Source organism: Leopardus geoffroyi, chromosome A3, assembly GCF_018350155.1.
Source record: "Leopardus geoffroyi isolate Oge1 chromosome A3, O.geoffroyi_Oge1_pat1.0, whole genome shotgun sequence".
In the NCBI taxonomy this organism is placed as follows: Eukaryota; Metazoa; Chordata; class Mammalia; order Carnivora; family Felidae; genus Leopardus; species Leopardus geoffroyi.
The window spans coordinates 124,004,110-124,020,244 of NC_059336.1; the positions used below are offsets into that span (position 1 = coordinate 124,004,110).

The 16,135-nt window shown below is 36.4% G+C and overlaps 1 protein-coding gene across 1 annotated transcript in view; it reads right to left on the reverse strand.

Moving 5' to 3' along the window:
* Positions 1-209: 209 nt before the first annotated feature.
* TDRD15 (tudor domain containing 15) overlaps positions 210-16,135 on the reverse strand; it is a 28,611-nt gene continuing 12,685 nt past the window's right edge. Inside the window, exon 3 of the mRNA XM_045447602.1 lies at positions 210-1,648. The gene's annotated coding sequence lies outside the window, so the exon portion shown is untranslated. The remainder of the gene's footprint in view (positions 1,649-16,135) is intronic.

Here is a 16,135-nt window from a genome sequence, read left to right on the forward strand (position 1 = left end):
GAACCCAAGCAAATGAAAATAAAGTGCAGGAAAAAAAACATACCTAAGAATGAATAACATGGTCATATTCACTCATTTATATTAAATTTATATATATATATATATATATATATATATATATACATATATATATACATATATATATATATATATATATATATATACATATACATATACATACATACATACATATATATATGAGGCTTCTGTAGAATACAATGTTTCTTCAAAAAAATCTATCGTCTCTTTAGGCAGCTGAAATATATTTTTCCTTTAAAAAAAAAGTCTTAAGTATTGAGAAAATAATCCTAAAAGAGGAGTAGAAATAAAGCTAAAAGGAATTTAAACCACAGAAATGAATGCCACTAGATGGCAGTAAAACCCTCAAATTATAGAAACATTTTCTTATCTGCTAGAAAAACTTGCTTTTATCTTCATCTCATAAAAGTATTCAAGTTATGTATATATAGATCACGAATAAAGTCCCTTAAAATATAGACTTTAACCCTTATTAATAAAAGAGGTTAAGATTAATATATAATTACCTATACCCTAGGTCATCTATAAGTCATTTTCATTTTTTAAAACTCATGAATAATGCCCTCGAAAAAGTTGACAAAATATTTAATATGTATTCATCTCAAATCTATGTGTAAAATATTGAGGCAAACTGAAGGAATCATATTTATTGAGTTTTAAATCAAGTAGAACACAATGCAAACTAAATGGAACGTTTACAAATAAACTAGTACAGTGGCACATCTACTCTCTGGAATTCAGATAGCCAAAGGACTTAGCATCCCAAAACCAAATACATGAATAAGCAAGCCATTAGGCAGATAAAATGTGTTAGACTTTTTCACTGAAATTCACTTTACTCATTACCAGGCCTCTTTACTCTTACTGTACACCAAGAGCACTGATGATTCTTTATAACATGGTTTATAAGTTATCCAGTTGTTCCAGTTACTACCTCAAGGCTTAGTGTATAAAACACAACTATTCTATTAAGTTTATGGGTCCTGAAGCTTAGGAATTTGGATATGAACATGATGGAGCTGGCTTGTCTCTGTACAATACCCATGGCTTCAGCAAGGAAAACTCGAATGGCTGGGGTCTGGAACTGTTGACAGGAGTCCCTACACATTGCCTCCCCACATGGCTTGGGCTTCCTCACAACCTGGATGTGGTATTTGGATTTCTTGCATGATGGTCCAAGACACCAGGTACAAGTGTTCCAGAAAATAAGGTGAAAGCTACGTTACTGTTTGTGAACTACCTTTTTAAGATCACACAGCATCACTTCTACTCTATGCTTTGGTCACAGCACTCATAAGCCTGCACAGATCCAAGGGAAGGATAATTATATTCCCCTTACTGATGGGAACAGCTAAGTCAAAGTAGATGAAAGCTTAGAAAATATTACCGAGACAATCTTTGGATAATAAAGTGTGACGCAGTTTGCCCTCTGGCCCCAGTTCATATCATTCCCATATGTAGAATATACTACACCCTCCCCCAAGACCTCCAAAGTCTCAATCCATTATGGCATCAGAACAGTCTCAGACCTCATCATCTAAATCAGGTCCAAGTGTAGATTAGGCTCCCAGAAGTAGTTCCCCAAGGACAATCCTCTTGATCTGAAGACCTATGAAACAAAGTGGCATGTTAGCCCACACACATCCAACATACCACTGTGGGGCAAGCATAGAACAACTTCTATAGGCACACTCATTCAAAACTAAGAATCAGAACACATGCAGTAATTGCTTGGAAATCTCTTGAATTTCCAAATTGCTTGGAAACTAAATCCTCAGGTTCATTAGATAGATTTTCATGTTTTCCATACTATGGCAGTGGCAATTTTGCTAGATTTTCTTTAATATATATAACAAAGATTTCCAGTCTCCTTTCCTCCAGCTTTCAACATTTTCCTCAACTTCCTTAAAGCCCTCACTGACAGCCTCCTTGGGGACCTTCAGGTTTCCTTCCAGTTTCTGCCCACTCTTCAGTCCAAAAGTTATAGCAACATCTCATGTCTGGTACCAAAGTCTATCCCATTTATTATTTATTTCCATGTAACAACTTATTCTGAAACCCAGTGATAAAAATAATAATATTATGTCACAGATTCTATGAGGCAGAAATTTGGAGAAAACATCGAAAAGTTGGCTTATCTGTGTTTCACAATGTCTGGGCCTTATCTAGGGAGACTCAAATGGTCCTACACTAGAACTATCACAAAAAAAAAAAAAAAGGATCTAAACATAACCTGTTCATGTAACTTCAGTTCCCTCAAAGCATGGCGGCCTCAAGGTAATTGGATTACTTACATGGCAATGCAGCATTAAGCATAACTATTCTAGTGAACAAGTCAGAGGTACATAGCCTAATACGACCCAACCTCACAAATCAAGCACCATCACTTCTCCATACTCTTTAAAAAGAGTATGGAGACAGGAGATAGTGTTGTGGCCAAATTCAGAAACTAAAATCCTGTCAGTTTATCTAGAAATGAGTGATGAAAACAAAGTACTACAGGCAATACGCACAGTGACAGGAGGGAACACGAATGCTTGTAACACATGTGTTTTTTCTGTCTCTCAAAATCCTATTAAAATAACATGGAAAAAAATAACATGGGAAAAAAAGCCACTTTGGGTTCCTCATGCACTGAACAAAGAAGAAGAGTTGTATATATTGACTGAGGTGCCTGATCCAGCTTCTACTAGAGAACTAGGGTAGAAATTAAACAAGAGATGAGAAGACTATTCCCAGAATCCAAATGATTGCCTGTATTACCTCCAAGTGCTTCCTTATTGAATGGTAGAAGTTTAATGACAAACTAGGGAAGTCTTGTCTTGGCTGCAAAAGTAACTGCCCTATGATAAACAACTGGACACAAAACCTAGAGAACATATAAAACTGTTTGCAGGCGTTGCACAGCACCCATGGAAGGGCTACAATCCTTGAGAAAGGTAACATGCGTGATTCGTCCAAAATTATTTGAACCATGGGCAGGAAGTGAGGTCAAGCATGGAGCAGTTTAACTGAATTAAGGATGCAGAAATAAAAGGTCAAGGCTATTTATAGCAACTGGGATTTGTGTGCCACAGTTAGAGCCACAGAGGATGAAACTCAGAAGCCCGCATGGTAATTCTCCAGGTCCTCAGCGAACTCCTAGTCCACAAAGCTACACGGCAAGACTCCATAGTTAGTGTAGCTATGTTAAGAGGTTGAAAGCTGAGAAGAGATTCTGGAGGCAACAGAGTGCTTGGGAGATTTTGCAGTTTTGGCCAAGCCAGAATAGAAGCACCCTGGAAAAACAACCCAGGCATTCAGCGGAGACCCCAGAAAAGTTATGCCATAGAAGATACAAAAAGCATGAAAACAAAATTAAATAGATGTGCCCTTAAACTAGATCTTGATAAAATCCAAGTGATCCATTAGCAATTTAACCACCTACCAGAACAAAAATTTTAAATCTTAAGAGGATAACATAATCCAAAACTACAACATATATACACAGTGTCTTCCATGTAATTAAAAAACAGGGGAAGAAAGAGGAAAAAGCGACAGATAACCAAGAGAAATTATTAAAGTAGACATTAATGATAAAAACTCTCAAACTTGGACTAGAAAATATCTTCCTCAACCTGAATAAAGGTTAAAACACCTATCGCAAATATCATACTTAATGGTGTAAGACAGAAGGCCTTTCTCCTAACATGGATGAGACATGGATGCCTGCTTTCACCACTTTTCAACATTATACTGGAGTACTCTCTGCCAAGAAAAAAAAGGGGGAAAGGATCCAAATGGAAAGGGGAAACTTAAATTTTACTTGCATACAACATTCTATATGCAGAAAATCCAAAGAACTATACTCATACACATATACATTAGAATAAACAAGTACAGAAAGGTTACAGAATACAAGGTTAAAATTCAAAATCAATTGTATTCCAGTAAACAATGAATTAGAGAATTAAATCAACAATATATTTCATGCAACAAAGGAAGAAAATATCTAGAAATAAAGAGTAAGAGTTTCAAGACTTGTGCACTAAAACTTACAAACATTGTAGATGGAAATTAAAGATAAACACACAGATATTCCCTGTTCATGGACTGGAAGATTCAATATTGTTAAGATAGCAAGTCTCCCCTAAAGAATCTATAGATTGAATCAACTGCTGTAAAATCTAGCTTTTTTGGTTTTTTTTAGAAATAAAAAATGATCCTCACATTCACGTGGAAATGTAATAGACCCAAAACAGCCAAAGCAATCTGGAAAAAAAGAGAGAGAGAGAACTTACCTTTTGATTTCAAAAATATTCCAAAGCTATAGTAATCACAACAGTGAAGTACAGGCAAGAGACTAGTCCCATAGATCAACAGAAGAGAATTAAGAGTCCATAAATAAATCATTTTGGGTCAAGTGATTTTGCCAAAGGTTCCACAACAACTCAGTGAACACAGAATAGCCTTTTAAAATAAATGGTGATGCCAAGAAGCATAAAATACCTAGGGATAAATCTAACCAAAGATGTAAAAGATCTGTATGCTGAAAACTATAGAAAGCTTATGAAGGAAATTGAAGAACATATAAAGAAATGGAAAAACAGTCCATGCTCATGGATTGGAAGAATAAATATTGTCAAAATGTCAATACTACCCAAAGCTATCTACACATTCAATGCAATCCCAATCAAAATTGCACCAGCATTCTTCTCGAAGCCAGAACAAGCAATCCTAAAATTCATATGGAACCACAAAAGGCCTGAATAGCCACAGTAATTTTGAAGAAGAAGACCAAAGCAAGAGGCATCACAATCCCAGGCTTTAGCCTCTACTACAAAGCTGTAATCACCAAGACAGCATGGTATTGGCACAAAAACAGACACACAGACCAATGGAATAGAATAGAAACCCCAGAACTAGACCCACAAACATATGGCCAACTCATCTTTGGCAAAGCAGGAAAGAACATCCAATGGAAAAAAAACAGTCTCTTTAACAAATGGTGCTGGGAGAACTGGACAGCAACATGCAGAAGATTGAAACTAGACCACTTTCTCACACCATTCACAAAAATAAACTTAAAATGGATAAAGGACCTGAATGTGAGACAGGAAACCATCAAAACCCTAGAGGAGAGAGCAGGAAAAGACCTCTCTGACCTCAGCCACAGCAATTTCTTACTCGACACATCCCCAAAGGCAAGGGAATTAAAAGCAAAAATGAACTACTGGGACCTTATGAAGATAAAAAGCTTCTGCACAGCAAAGGAAACAACCAACAAAACTAAAAGGCAACCAACTTCGGAATGGGAAAAGATATTTGCAAATGACATATCGGACAAAGGGCTAGTCTCCAAAATCTATAAAGAGCTCACCAAACTCCACACCCGAAAAACAATAACCCAGTGAAGAAATGGGCACAAAACATGAATAGACACTTCTCTAAAGAAGACATCCAGATGGTCAACAGGCACATAAAAAGATGCTCAACGTCGCTCCTCATCAGGGAAATACAAATCAAAACCACACTCAGATATCACCTCACGCCAGAGTGGCCAAAATGAACAAATCAGGAGACTATAGATGCTGGAGAGGATGTGGAGAAACGGGAACCCTCTTTCACTGTTGGTGGGAATGCAAATTGGTGCAGCCACTCTGGAAAACAGTGTGGAGGTTCCTCAAAAAATTAAAAATAGACCTACCCTATGACCCAGCAGCAGCACTGCTAGGAATTTACCCAAGGGATACAGGAGTACTGATGCATAGGGGCACTTGTACCCCAATGTTTATAGCAGCACTCTCAACAATAGCCAAATTATGGAAACAGCCTAAATGTCCATCAACTGATGAATGGATAAAGAAATTGTGGTTTATATACACAATAGAGTACTACGTGGCAATGAGAAAGAATGAAATATGGTCCTTTGTAGCAACGTGGATGGAACTGGAGAGTGTGATGCTAAGTGAAATAAGCCATACAGAGAAAGACAGATACCATATGTTTTCACTCTTATGTGGATCCTGAGAAACTTAACAGAAACCCATGGGGGAGGGCAAGGAAAAAAAAAAGAGGTTAGAGTGATAGAGAGCCAAAGCATAAGAGACTCTTAAAAACTGAGAAGAAACTGAGGGTTGATGGGGGGTGGGAGGGAGGGGAGGGTGGGTGATGGGTATTGAGGAGGGCACCTTTTGGGATGAGCATTGGGTGTTGTATGGAAACCAATTTGACAATAAATTTCATATATTGAAAAAATAAATAAAAATAAAATAAATGGTGATGTAAAAACTGGAAATCCACCTGCAAAAAAATAAAGTTATATCCCACCTCATACCACATACAAAAATTAACTCAAAATAGATCAGAGACCTAAATATAAGTTAACATTTTAAAACTCTTAGGAAAAGCTTTTATAAATATTCACCATCTTGGATTAGGTAATGACTTCCTATGTATGACACCAAAAGCAAATGCAAAAGCAAAATATGGATACACACTGGACTCCATCAAAATTAAATAATTTGTGTTTCAAAAGGAGATCAAAGTGAAAAGACAACCCAAAGTGGGGGAAAATATTTGTAAACCATATACAGGATAAGGGGCCTGTATCCAGAAACAAACTCTTACTACTCAACAATAAAGAGACAAAAAAGATATTAATGGTAACAATTTTTGAAAACTTTTATTTAAGGAAGATATACAAATGGCTAAGAAGCACATGGAAAGATACTCAATATCATCAGTGAAATGCAAACTAAAACCAAAAGATACATTTTCACATCCACTAGGATGGCAAGAATGAAAATGACAGATGAAGAACCAAGAGATGGTTCTTTGAAAATATAAGCAAAACTGATAAATCTTTAGCCAGACTCATCAAGAAAAAAGAGAACTCAAATGAAATGATAAATGGAGAAATAACAAACTACACCACAGAAATAAAAGGTAAGACTATTATGCCAACACATTGGACAACCTAGAAGGAATGGATATATTCCTAGAAGCATAACCTTCCAAAATTGAATCAGGAAGCAACAGTAAATTTGAACAGACCAGTTTCTAGCAATGAAATAGAATCAGTAGTCAAAAAATCTCCCAACAAACAAAATCCAGGACCAGACAGCTTCACAGGTGAATTCTACTAAACATTTACATGATTTAAAGGATTTAAATTTAAAGAAGAATCAGTACCCATTCCTCTCAAATATTCCAAAAAAAACAGAAGAGGAAGAAAGCTTTTAAATTCATTCTAGCAGGGCAACATTACCCTGATACCAAACCAAACACAAACAAAAAACTACAAAAACCAAACACTACAAAAAAAGAAAACTACAGGTCAATATCTGTGATAAACATAAAAAATTCCTCAACAAAATATTAGCAAACAAAATATAATACATTAAACAAAATCATTCACATCAAGTGCAATTTATTCCAGATATGCAAAGGTAGCTCAATATTCATAAATATATTCAAAAGGATATACCACATTAAGAAGAGAAAATATCTCAACAGATTCAGAAAAAAACATTTGATAAAGTACAACATCCATTCATGATAAAAAATGTTCAACAAAGTCGATGTAGAACGAACACACCTCAACATAATAAAGGCCATATATGAAACATGCACAGCTAACATCATACTCAATGGTGAAAACTGGGACCCTTTCCTCTAAGATCATGAACAAGGATGGTCACTCTCACCATTTTTATTTGACATAGAAGTCTGTGCACAGCATTTAGACAAGAAAAAGAAAAAGCATCCAAATTGGTCATGAAGAAGTAAAACTTTACTATTTGCAGATTATATTAAAATGTGTATAAGAAACCCCTAAAGACTCCAGAAAAAAAAAAAAAAAAACTACTAGAACTGTTAAATGAATTCAGTAAAGTCACAGGATACAAAATATATAGAAATCTACTTAATTACTATACACTAATAATGAAATAGCACAGGGAAATTAAGAAAACAATCCCACTTACAATTGTACCAAAAATACCTAGGAATAAACTTAACCAAGGAGGTGAAAGACCTATATTCCAAAAACTATAAAATGTTGATGGAAGAAATTGAAGACACAAATAAATGGAAAGATGTTCCATGCTCATGGATTAGAAGAGCCAACATGGTTAAAATGTTCATACTACCTAAAGCAGTCTATGGATTTACTGCAATCCCTATCAAAATAATCAACATTTTTTACATAACTAGAATAAATAATCCTAAAATGTGTATGGAACCACAAAAGACCCCAAATAGCCAAAGCAATCTTCAGAAAGAACAAAGCTGGAGTATTATAATCCTAGATTTCAATGTATGCTACAAAGCTATAGTAATTAAAACAGTACGGTATTGGCACAAAAACAAACACACAGATCAATGAAACAGAATAGAGAGCCCAGAAACAGACCCACACTTATATGTTCAATGATTCTACAATGCAGAAGGCAAGAATATATAATGGGGAAAAGACAGTCTCTTCAACAAACGGTGCTGGGAAAACTGGAGAGCTACATGAAAAATAATAAAACTGGGTCATTTTCTTACACCATACAGAAAAATAAACTCAAAATGGATTAAGGACCCAAATGTGAAACTTTGAAACCATAAAACCCCTTGAAGAAAACATAGGCAGTAATTTCTTTGATATCAGCCATAGAAATATTTTTCTAGATAGGTCACCTTGGGCAAGGGCAACAAAAGCAAAATTAAACTACTAGGACTACCCCAAAATAAAAAGCTTTTGCACAGCAAAGGAAACCATCACAAAGCAGACCACCGCCTATTTACTGAATGGGAGAAAATATTTATAAATGACATATCTGATAGGGGCTAATATCCAAAATATATAAAGGACTTCTATAACTCAACACCAAAAAACAAACAATCAAATTACAAATGAGTGGAGGACTTGAATAGAGTTTTTCTAAAGACAACATACAGATGGCCAACACACAAAAAGATGATCAACATCACTAATCAGCTGGGAAATGCAAATTAAAATCACAATGAGATATTACCTCACATCTGTCAGCTAACATCAAAAACAGAATAAATAACAAGTGTAAACAAGGATGTGGAGAAAAAGGAACCCTCATGCACTGTTGAAGGGTATGTAAATTGGTTCCACTACTAGGGAAAATAGTATGTAGGTTTCTTACATTAAAAACAGAATTACCATATGATCCAATAATTTCAGGACCAGGTATTTACCCAAAGAAAATAAAAACGCTAATTTGAAAAAGATACATGCACTCCTATGTTTATTTCAGCATGATTTATAATAGCCAAGAAATGGAAGCAACCCAAGAGTCCATCCATTGACGAATGGATGAAGAAAATCTGGTACATGTATCTGCAGTGGAATATCAGTCACTCAAGAAAAAAAAAAGGCAAGGCAGCAATCTTCCCAGGTACACAACACAAATGGACCTAGAGGCTATAATGCTAAGTGAAACAGGTCAGAGATTAAGCCAAAATGAATTAAAAAAAAAAAAAAGACCTTAAGTGGAGAGAAACAGTGGTTGCCGGTGGGGGGGGGGGGGGTGGGTGGATTTTAAAGAAAGACACAACATATTGACAAGGATATAAGGATACAGAGAATCAGCAAAACCTCCGTATAGTCAATAGGAATATAAAAATGGTACAGTCACTTTGAAAAACAGTTTGGATTTTTTAAACATTAAACATGACTTTACCAAAAGACCCAGTAATTCAACTCTTAGGTATATATCCAAGAGAAATGAACACATTCACATAAAGGTTTGTACATATATATTTTTAGCAGCATTAATCCTAACAGTCAAAACTTAGAAATATGTATATTTATTCAATGAAATACTATTAAGCAATAAGAAAGGATGAACTACTGATACACACTATGATATGGATGTAGCTCAAAAACATTTTACTCAGTGAAAGAAGCCAGACACAAGAGACCAAATATCACGATTCCATTTATATAAAAAGTCCAGAAAAGAGAAGTGTTAAGGACAGAAATTAATGTTTGCCTGAAACAGGGAGTGGGGGTAGAAAAGGATATGGGAATTAGCAGTAAATGTATGTAGGAATATTGAATAATAAGATGTTGTAAAAGTTTTTAATGGGGATAGTTGCACAACTTGTGACAAATACCAAACACTGAATTGTACATCTGAAAAGAGCTTATCAAAAAAAGAAAAGAGATGGGGCGCCTGGGTGGCGCAGTCGGTTAAGCGTCCGACTTCAGCCAGGTCACGATCTCACAGTCCGTGAGTTCGAGCCCCGCGTCAGGCTCTGGGCTGATGGCTCAGAGCCTGGAGCCTGTTTCCGATTCTGTGTCTCCCTCTCTCTCTGCCCCTCCCCCGTTCATGCTCTGTCTCTCTCTCTCTGTCCCAAAAATAAATAAAACGTTGAAAAAAAAAATTTAAAAAAAAAAAAGAGCTTATCATATGATATGAAAATATGCCTAAAGTTAAAGATATTCAGAGGAAAACAAAAGCTGAGAAAATCACTGTTATTGGATCCAAATTAATATAAATAAAGGGGCATTAAAAAATAACCTAAAAAATGGACACACTTCAAAATATATGGGCTGCACCTGAAGAACACTTAAAAAGTTGTTTCTGTGGGTGCCTGGGTGGCCCAATTAGTTAAGTGCCAGATGCTTGGTTCTGCCTCAGGTCATGATCTCATGGTTCACGGGTTTGAGCCTGCATCAGGCTCTGTGCTAACAGTACGGAGCCTGCTTGGGATTCTCTCTCTCCCTCTATCTCCACCCCTTCCCTACTCTTCGTCCTCTCTCTCACTCTCTCTCTCTCTCTCTCAATATATAAACTTTAAAGCAGTTTCTGGCATTAAGCACTTCTATTACAAAAGACAAAGATCTAAAATAACAGCTACTTTAAGAAGCTAGAAAAAGCAAATCAAACACAGTAAAAGTCAAAGCAGAAATGAAACAGAAAATGGAAGAACCATGGGGAAAAAATGGAATTTCTTTCAAATGAGAAATACAATCCTACATAAAAATTTTCAGATGATAGAGGAGACCTTTCCCAACTCATTCTGTTCCCCTGATACCAAATCCAGAGAAGACATAAAGTGGGGAAAAAAGAACCACAAACCAATATTCCTTATAAACAAAATTCCTTTAATAACACTAGCACCAAATCTAGCAAGACATTAAAAAGATTGCATAACATGCCTACATGAGACATCACAGAAATGCAAGGGTGTTTTAACATTCAAAAATCATATTTTGGTCTTCCTAGGAAGGTTTCCTATGACCAGCTGACAGAGGATATTTTAACAATCTAGTATGATCCATAAATTGGTCAACACAGTATGCCATTGCAAGCCAGCATGCACTACTGCCTGACTACATGCCCATTCAGGGACATCCTTGAAGGAACAATGCTAAGAAGAAACTTTCCCTTTGGGCACACCCTACATCCTTTCTGAATGGAAATGGAAGAAACCTAAAGTAACCACACATAGACTGCCACACAGTGGTAACTGGTTAAGTTGGTTGGCTGGGGCTCAGAAGGCACAAGTTTGGAAGACAAAGATAAGGAAACCTGCAGAAGAGGCATTTGGATGAGCCAGTGGTAATGACCATGTGAATCTTGGCTATCAATCTTGGTGATTCATCTCAATGTTTATCATAGGCATCCTCCACAGGAGTAACACTCAACCAGATGAAGAGAATTACCCATCCAGAGGGTTTCATCCTACCTCTATTCTCTACCTCTAGTGTACAATGACCCAACAATTCCAGCAATGAAACCCAGACACATCCAACAGAAATGCACATACATGTTCATGAAATGGCACGCAGTTATTTCCCTTATTATTTGCAATAGTTGAAAACTAGAAAAATTGTCAAGAGTAGAAATGAATAAATTTATACCCTACAATAAAAATTATTCATTTATTCAGAAATGAAAACGAATGGGGTGCCTGTGTGGCTCAATTGGTTAAGTGTCTGACTCAGTTTCAGCTCAGATCATGATCTCATGGTTCATAAGTTCAAGCCCATATAGGGCTCTGAACTGACAGCACAGAGCCTGCTTGGGATTCTCTCTCTCCACCCCTCCCCTTTTTGCTTGTGTTATAAATAAATAAATACATAATTTTAAGAAATTAAAATAAATGAACCATAACTACACACACAAAAAAAATGGATAAATCTCGTACTTAAAAATTGTGCAAAAAGAAACAAAAACATACTACTGGAGTGCCTGGGTGGCTCAGTTAAGTGTCTAACTCTTGGTTTTGGCTCAGGTAAAAACTTAAAAAAAAAAAAAAGCATACTATCAGTTCCATATATAACCATTAAAAGAAAACAGCATTATTTCTTGGTTGTTGGCAAAATTAGGTGGTAAAACTACTTTAAAGACACTTAAAAAAGGAACATAGTGCCACAAAAGTCAGGGCAGTAGTTCCTTTGGAGAGGAGGGCATAAATATTTGAGAGGACAGGAAAAGAGCTTCTGGAGTCCTGGTAATGATCCATTTTTGCACTGTGTAGCAGTTACACAGGTGTTTTATCAGAAAGCCTGTAGCTATATATCTTGCTTTTGTACACTTTTAGGTCTACACTTAAAAATAACAAGGTTTAGGGGTGCCTAAGGTGGCTCAGTCGGTTAAGCATCCAACTTGGGCTCAGGTCATGATTTCACGGTTTGTTAGTTTGAGCCCGGTGTCAGGCTCTGAGCTGTCAGCACAGAGGCTCAAAGCCTGGAGCCTGCTTCAGATTCTGTGCCTCGCTATCTCTCTGCCCTCTCCCGCTCACATTAGGTCTGTCTAACATAAACATTAAAAACATTTTTTAAGAAAATAACAAGGTTTAGGGGTGCCTCGGTGGCTCAGTCAGTTAGGTGTCCAACTTTGGCTCAGGTCATGATCTTACAGTCCCTGAATTCAAGCCCCACATCCGGTTCTACACTGACAGCTCAGAGCCTGGTGCCTGCTTCAGATTCTGTCTCCCTCTTTCTCTACCACTCCCCCACTTGCACTCTGTCTCCTGCTCTCTCTCAAAACTAAACATTAAAATAACTTTTTTTAAATAACAAAGGTTTAAAAATGCTAATAGCTAGTAATAGCTATTATTATGACCAATAGCTAATAATGACATGCATAGAATGATCTAGACTAAGGATGCCATTCTCGCCACCCTAGCGATCTCCTTTTTCATTTATTTTTTGGTTCTTGAGGTTTGAGATTTTATTCCCTTTAATTTTGAAATCCCTAAACTAGATATCAGAGTTTCATTACATTTCTCTGTTCTTCTCTAAACAGTCTCAAGGAATAGCTTATTGAATTCATAAGCTATACATAAGCTTCATACATGTAATTTTTAAGAAGCTTTACTGAAATATTCAGGGGTCATAAAATTCACCTTGTTCAAGTGTACAGATCAATGTTTTAGTATATTCAAAGAATTGTGTAACTACTGTCACCATTTAACTTCTGAACATTTTCAGAGCCCCAAAGAGAAACTCCACACCCATGAGTAGTCACTTTCTATATTCCCAACTCCCCTCAGGCCTTGGCGATCAAAACAAAATAGGGTGATTGTACTGAGTCAGTTGTGCGTGGCTGTACCATGTGGCCTCTAATTTCCTTCCTTGTAGGTCTAAGTTCCCTAGCATATCTTTGAAGAATCAGGCTCACAGGTCATTTTTTAAAATTGTTTTAGTGTATATTTATTTCTGAGAGAGAGACAGAGCACAAGCAAAGGAGGAGCAGAGAGAGGAGGAGACACAGAATCTGAAGCAGGCTCCAGGCTCTGAACTGTCAGCACAGAGCCTGACGTGGGGCTCAAACCCAGGAACTGTGAGATCATGACCAGAGCTGAAGTTGGATGCTTAACCTACTGAGCCACCCAAGCGCCCCATCACAGGTCATATTTTTAAAGTCTTTTTCCAACTGGTCCCCCAATCCCAGGAAGTAAAGTGCACGGTCTTCTGTGGTCCTAAAGCACCTTATTATATACCTTTATTACATACCATGTACCATTCTTTGTTATAATTACTAATGTGCTTCCACCACTATAATGTAAGTATCTTAAAAACCAGAATTTGAGGGGCGCCTGGGTGGCGCAGTCGGTTAAGCGTCCGACTTCAGCCAGGTCACAATCTCGCGGTCCGTGAGTTCGAGCCCCGCGTCAGGCTCTGGGCTGATGGCTCAGAGCCTGGAGCCTGTTTCCGATTCTGTGTCTCCCTCTCTCTCTGCCCCTCCCCCGTTCATGCTCTGTCTCTCTCCCAAAAATAAATAAACGTTGAAAAAAAAATTAAAAAAAAAAACAAAACCAGAATTTGACTCATTTTTGTATCTCCTATATCTAACACAGTTTGATGAATGAATGTACCATATAGAAAACTGTAACAAGATTATAAAAGATAAGGTTTTAGTACTAAGGAGAAGATTTTCAGAGATTATCAATATGTTCAAGGACACAGAGACAAATATATTATGAAATAGCATTATAACATTAGTCAATAACTGATCACTTTGTGATTAATGAAAAACTATGAGAAAACTAAGAAAATACATTAAAACCATTACATAGAGTTCACACTAAGATGTTAATGTATCATCAAAGGGGAACTTCTATAAGAATCTTAAATACTCTTAGTATGGCTATCATGATATAACCTAAGAAAAATTCTAGAAGTCAAATGTAGAAAATAAATATAATGCGGGAGACTCTTAAAAAGTTGAGAAATATATCCAAATTATAGGTCAAATAAAAAGATTTATAATTTTTAAAACTCCAGCATTCCTTCAAAAGTGAAAAAAAATGAAAAATTAAAAACTGTTTGGAGAATTAGAAATACCTTTAAAGAGAAAAAAAATTGTGCCGAGTGTCTGAGTAAGGACTAATTTTGGTTAAAGGAAATGTTAAAGTGAATTCAATTTTTCATCACTATATGCACAAGGTATGATTCTGTTAATGCTATATTGCCCTTTTAAAACATACTCATTGAGATTTTAGCAAACTATATAATGTTTTACTGTGAAAAAGTAACTCAAAATACTCAATATACAAAATAAAAATAATTTCCCTTGAGTGTACACAACTAGAACAAAAGAAGTTTTTAAGCAATAGCAGAGTTAAATACACATATAAAAGTCAGAAAAAGTTATAGGGGTGTCCGGGTGGCTCGGCTGTTAAGTGTCCAACTCTTGATTTCAGCTTAGGTCATGATGTCACAGTTCATGAAGAGCTCGAGCTCCACATCGGGCTTCACAATGACAGCATGGAACCTGCTTGAGATTCCCTCTGTCCCCCCACCTCTTTCTGCCCCTCCGCCACGCTCAAAAGAAATAAACTTAAAAAAAATAAAAGGGGGCATCCGGGTGGCTCAGCAGATTGAGCGTCCCACTTCAGCTCAGGTCACAATCTCGTGGTCTGTGAGTTTGAGCCCCACATCAGGCTCTGTGCTGACAGCTTGGAGCCTGGAGGCCCTTCAGATTCTTTGTCTCCGTCTCTCTCTGCCCCTTCCCCACTCATGCTCTCTCTCACTCTCAAAAATGAATAAATGTTTTAAAAAAAATTGAATACACACACATATTTGAATAATGCATACGTGAATATTTTTTAAAAACCAAATCAATTATCATTTCTAAAGAATACTTTTTCTATTCTTATAAAATTTTACGTGAGTTCAAAAAAATAACATTTTTTTAATTTATAGGAGTAAAGCAAAATTACAAATGAATTTAGGGGTGCAGTCAGTTAAACATCTGACTGGATCTCAGCTCAGGTCATGATCTCATGGTTCATGGAATCGAGCCCCACACAGGGCTCTATGCTGATATCATGGAGCCTGCTTGGGATCCTCTCTTTCCCTCTTTCTCTATCCCTTCCCTGCTTGAGCATGCACAAGTGCTCTCTCTCAAAATAAACTTAGAAAAATTATCAAGTATGTTTCTGAGAAAAATTTTAAAAAAATAAATTTAAAAAGTAAAGCTTAGCAATCCTCAACTTTGAAATATTTTAATCTAAAAATGTAAATGTGCTACTACTTCCCAAATTTTGAATCAATAGTCTATTGCCAACATTCACAAAATAACAGCTTCTACTAACGTAAATTCATACAAGTGTTTTAGAGTAGGAAAAAGCATTA